Source organism: Hyaena hyaena, unplaced genomic scaffold (assembly GCF_003009895.1).
Source record: "Hyaena hyaena isolate Hyena2069 unplaced genomic scaffold, ASM300989v1 scaffold_584, whole genome shotgun sequence".
In the NCBI taxonomy this organism is placed as follows: Eukaryota; Metazoa; Chordata; class Mammalia; order Carnivora; family Hyaenidae; genus Hyaena; species Hyaena hyaena.
In genome coordinates, this window is record NW_024081205.1 from 1,017,235 (window position 1) to 1,023,466 (window position 6,232).

The window sequence follows — 6,232 nt, forward strand, 5'->3', positions numbered from 1 at the left end:
GAGCCTGCTTGAGATTCTCTCTCCCTCTCACTTAGCCCCCCGCCCCTCCCCCTCATGTACAACACACATGTGCACTCTCTCTCAAAATAAATGTCTAAAAAAAGATTTTAAAAAATGAAAAATAAAAAAGAACATAATTACTTAAATATCCAGATCAAAGTTTATTCTACTATTGCAAATGAAAGGACTAGGTTTTGGGGGTTTTTTGTTTGTTTGTTTACACTTTCAAGTTGAGGTGTAATTACACATAATAAAATGCACAGAGTAGAGTTTAATACATTTTGACAACTGTTTACACCCACGTAATCAACACTTCAATCCAAATAGATTATTTCCATAATCCCAGAAAGTCCCCTTAGGCCTTTTCTCCCTGAACTCCCCCTCCCTCCCATCTTCCCCCACCAGGCAACAACCACTCTTTGATTTCTGTCCCCTTTCATTAGTTTTGGGGCTCCAGTTTTAAGAAAAATTGAATGCATGCAGCTTTGCCTGCAGCCCTGAAGTGTGTCTGCACATTTTCCTCCTGTCGGATCACAAGTACTACTTAAGATTTGTTTTGGATCCGTGCCTTCCAGGAAGTCAGTCTTAACCCCAGTGCATTTAGGTTTAAAGGGATTCACGTTTGCGAGATGTGAAGGCCAATTACGAGTCCTCAGTATGCAGGACAAAAAGAACTTTCGGGAAAGTAAAGTTTTTCTTCACAGTATCTGCTTTCTTGGCTCTTTTCTGTATCCCACCTCTTCTTCAGATAGCTGCCTTTGTGTCTGTGGGAAGACCTGCTTGAGCCCTGGAAAGTGAGCACACATGCACATCTTCCTACTTCGAAGCCGCTCCCTGGTTTGGGTGACCCTCCTGCCACACTGGGCCTCCTCTCACCAGCTCATCTGGCTTCCCCACATGGCATCACAAGAGGACTGTGGTAGTTGAAGATGTTAGCGTTGTCCTAAACCACTTAACTAGCTAGCAAGGGAACAGGGGTTTAGAAACTGGAAAACTCTGGCTAGGGCTTGCTCCGAACACTGTCTTTACGCCAGCAAGTATTGCCAAGGTCCAGGTGGAGGCGGCTTTCCACCGGCCACAGCCACGGCCCGATCAGACGGGGCCTGCTTTTCTTCCAAGCTGAGCTGGCAGCCAGGGTGGGCCATTTGCTCCGTAGCTGCTTCGTTGCCCCAGACAGTGAGCTAATGCTTGGCAATGGCGGCAAACTCCATAAAACAAGGCATTTCACCCCATACTTTAAGGCAGAAATGACTACATGGAATACAAACACACAATTATTTAAATCAAGCCACATTTTAAAAATTCTAAAGAAAGATAATTAAAAATTATGCAAACAGGCACATTAGAATCCACTTGTGAACAAGAACAAAGGAGTGACACTGGAATGTAAACTTCCCAAGGGCCAAATTTCAGAAGATGTTTTGTTAGACAGTTCTCTGGAATTATAAGCAGAGCTGCCTAAAATATGTTGGGAGAGTCCCTCTTCCATATACAATGCCACTTCTGAGGACTTTCTGCTGTTTCGACAGTTTAAAATACAGAAAGGATTTTCTGTTTTTTTTTTTTAATGTTTTTTTATTTATTTCTAGGAGAGAGAGAAAGAGACAGCGTGAGCAGGGGAGGGTCAGAGAGAGAGGAAGTCACAGACTGAAACAGGCTCCAGGCTCTGAGCTGGCAGTCAGCACAGAGCCCGACGCGGGGCTTGAACCCACGAACCGTGAGATCATGACCTAAGTGAAAGTCGGACGCTTAACCGACTAAGCCACCCAGGCGCCCCATGGATTTTCTGTTTTTTAAAAATGTTTATTTTTGAAAGAGAGAGAGAGAGTGTACAAGCAGGGGAGGGGCAGAGAGAGAAGGGGACAGAGGATCCAAAGTAGGCTCTGTGCTGACAGCAGAGAGCCTGATGCAGGGCTTGAACTGACGAACCATGAGATCATGACCTGAGCTGAAGTCAGACGCTTAAACCACTGAGCCACCCAGGCGCCCCCGCATAGTTTTTAAAAAAGCACTGACCCCCGCCCCCAACAAAAGAAAAGAAAAGTGAAACAAAGTTAACTGTGTATAGATTTGGAGCAATAACTACAACAGGAACGGTTTCATGAGACCTGGAAACTCCATCTGTACATCAGGGTTTCTCAGACTGAACACTCCTGATATTTTGGGCCAGATAATCTTTTGTTATCGGTTTGTCCTGTGCACTGCGGCATGTCAGCAGCACCCAAGGTTGGCAACACTTGGCGCATCCTGTCACACACCATTGCTGGGGGAAGTAAGTGCTGCATGTGCGACTCCACTGGGAGACAGTTTTAAAATGTAGGAGGCAAGGATGTTCCAGGCCACAAGGAGTCACTGGAGAGGGACCAGGGTTGGTCAGGAGGCAGAGGCAGTGAGGACATGTGCGCAAGAGCCATTATTGTAAAGGGGAAGGAAATGATGGGGCAGGGTAGGCTGACTTGGGACCGGCTAGTTGGACTCATTTCAGTGGTCTCTGAGGCACAAGAGGTGTCCCTGGTTTTCTAGTACCTGGACCAGGGCGGGGAGTGGGCTCAACTGTTGTAGGTGGAGTGTGGCCGAGTGGGAGAGCCCTATAAAGCAGGTGGCTGGGGTATGAGCTCTGGAGGCCTTAGTTTCTTTACTTTGTGTGTGTGTGTGTATGTGTGTGTGTGTGTGTGTGTGTATTAGAGATAGAGAGAGAGACAGACAGACAGTGGGCGAGCAGGGAAGGGGCAGAGAGAGATAGAGACAGAATCTGAAGCAGGCATCAGGCTCTGAGCTGTCAGCACAGAACCTGACGTGGGGCTTGAACTCACAAGCTGTGAGATCATGACCTGGGCTGACGTCGGACACTTAACTGGCTGTGCCACCCAGGTGTCCCTGGAGGCTTAGTTTCCATCTTTTACTATCTCTGGGAGTTGGCTACCCTCTCCGGGCAGTCTCTCCAGGGCGAGTAAGGCCCCGGATGTCAAAGCAGCAGAAGCACACGGCTGATAAGGGAGGACAACCAGAGTCTTGCACCTGGACTGCGCCCACGTGCATTTTCTCTCGGCCGCGTTTAACCTGTATCCTTTCAGGGGCACGTGGGAGGCTCGGCAGGTTAAACATCCGACTTTGGCTTGCAGTTTGTGAGTTTGAGCCCACAGTGTGAGGCTGTGAGAGCAGAGCCTGCTTCGGATTCTCTGTCTCTCTCTCTGTGTCCCTTCCCTGCTTGCTTGCGTGCATGCGCATGCTCTCTAGAAATAAACATCCGGAGCACTTGGGTGGCTCAATCTGTTGAGAGTCTGACTTTGGCTCAGGTCATGATCTCACGGTTCACGATTAGGAGCCCCACATAGGCTTGGTGCTGTGAGCCTGTCAATGCAGAGCCCCCTTCAGATCCTCTGTCCCCTTCTGTCTGCCCCTCCCCCACTTGCGCTCTCCCAAAAATAAATATTAAAAAAAAAAGATTAAAAAAAATATGTATCCTTTTGCTGAGTGAAACAGTAACTACAATAGCTTTGCTGAATTCCAGGAGTCTGTCCAGTGAATCTTTAAACCTAAAGGTGGTCTTGGGGGGTCCCTGACCGCTGCTAAAACCATGAGGTGAAAGGGTGATTGGGAACTTCCTAACGGAATAGATAAGACTGAGCCCACGGAGCCCACTGCTCACTCACTGACAGTAGGACAGCCATATGTTCTGTCCCTCTTGAAGGATGCGACAGAAGTGCAGAATCACCTAAGAAGCTTTCTCGGCAAATCAGCAGAAACTGAATCTAATCAAGCATCTACACGAACTGCAAATTTATAGGAAATATGGGAATAGAGGAACCTGTTAAACAACACTGGCAGGGAATAAGTGGCTGAATTCAGAATGTGAGCTTTTACACAGGACAAATGACCCATTTGTTAAACACATAAAAAGGAATATGAACTGTTAGAGATTTAGTGAGACAAAGACAAATCAATCACATACACAGTGTGGAACTTTTTTTGGGTCTTAATGTGAACAAATCAGTAGTGAAAAAACATTTTTGAAACAACAGGGGAAAACTAAACACAGCCTGAATATTAGATATTAAGGAGCTAGTGTTAATTTTATTGGGTGACATACAATGGCTAGGATTTGCTTTAGAAAGCTCCAAGCGCCTGGGCGGCTCGGTTGGTTAAGCCTCCGACTCTTCGTTTCAGCTCAGCCCATGGTCTCATGGTTCTTGAGTTTGAGCCCTGTGTCAGGCTCTGTGGTGACAGTGTGGAGCCTGCTTGGGATTCTCTCTCTCCCCTCTCTCTCTGCCCCTCCCTGCCTCTCTCTCTCTCAACATAAAAAAATAAACTTAGAAAAAAAAAAAGCTCTAAGGGAAAAAACTGGAGGAGTCAGGGGAAGAGCAGCTCAGGTAACAACAGCACAGGCTGGTGGTTAAGTCTTGCAGATGAGTACACGGGGTCCACTGCCCTGTTCAATTTTTGTGTCCATTTAACATTTTCAAAAACCCATTTTAGAAGAGTTAGGAGAAAAATAAAGTTAAAAATTAGAAGCAGTTATCAGTGAAAAATGGGTTAAGAAACATTAAAAATGCATGACCTAATGAAATGTAGGAAATTTGAGAGCCTGCCACTATTTCAGAGATGTGATTTTAAGGCATAGGTGAGATCATAAGGGTTTTAGGAGGCGAAAGTGAAATGCAGGAAGTTGGATGTCAAAGTGCCACTTTTAGCTCTTGAGAAGACAGTTAGTAAAGAGCTGCCTTTTGTCCGTAGCCTTCGGGGTTCTCCCAGTTTCTATTCTGAAGTCCAAATGTACGGGTGGTTTTTGCATTTAGTTTTTTTTGCTACTGATTTGACAAATTTACCGTAAAATTTAAGAGTAAAAACACATCGTCTCTTTCCATTCTCATACAAATCTTTACCCTTTATTTCTTTTTAACTTTTTAAAAAATGTTTATTATTTTTGAGAAACAGAAAGAGAGACAGAGAGCAAGCGGGGGGAGGTCAGAGAGAGAGGGAGACACAGAATCCGAGGCAGCTCCAGGCTCACGGCTGTCAGCACAGAGCCTGACGTGGGGCTCGAACCCACGAACCGTGAGATCATGACCTGAGCCGAAGTCGGACGTGTAGCTGACTGAGCCACCCAAGCGCCCCCAAATCTTTATCCTTTGAATAGCATCACATAAGAGAGAGGTTACGACCTGTGGATAAAAGCTCCCGCTAGTTGCTACACTAACTGCTGTCATAAACGTGAGGCTTGGGGTGAAGTAAAGAATCTCTCTGATTACAGCAGCATATGGGAGAGCCTGGCCTCCAGGTAGTGGTGTTTTTGCCTTTCTTTTCTGCTATCTGAAAAGACTTCTTATGGAAAAACACTCAAGGATAATTTGTTATGACAAGACTTGTACTACTTCTGTAATTAAAAGAAAATTAAGAACGTATGCTCACATACAACCTTGTACAGGAATGTTCACAGCAGCACTACTCACAATAGCCAAAAAGTGGAAACAACCTATGAATGGCTAAATAGGACATATGGGATAAATGCTGTTTTTATCCCATAAAAAAGAATAAAGTACAGGTGGCTTCTAAGCATCTGACTGCGGCTCAGGTCATGATCTCATGGTTCGTGAGTTCAAGCCCTGCACTGGGCTCGCTGCTGTCAGCACAGAGCCCACTTTGGATCCCACTTTGTTTTTTTTTTTAAATGTTTTTTTATTTATTTCTAGGAGAGAGAGAGAGAGAGAGAGAGACAGCGTGAGCAGGGGAGGGTCAGAGAGAGAGGCAGTCACAGACTCTGAAGCAGGCGCCAGGCTCTGAGCTGGCAGTCAGCACAGAGCCCGACGCGGGGCTCGAACCCATGAACCGCGAGACCATGACCTAAGCGAAAGTCGGACGCTCAACCGACTAAGCCACCCAGGCGCCCCTGGATCCCACTTTGGATCCTCTGTCCCCTTCTCTCTCTGTGTCTCTCCCGCTCATGCTCTGTCAAAAATAAATAAAACATTTAAAAAAAAAAAAAAAGGACTAAAGTACTGATTCGTGCTTGTGCTACTGTTTCATGCTGTTAACATCATGAATCTTGAAAACATTATGTTAAGCGAAAGAAGCCAGTCACAAAAGACCATGTATTATATGATCCCAGTTAAGTGAAATGTTGAGAACAGGCAAATCCTATAGACAGAAAGTAGAACCTGGTTGCCCTGGGGCTGGGGTGAGGGTGGGGCTGACTGGAAACGGGGAGCACCTGCTAAGGGGTACCATACTGGAT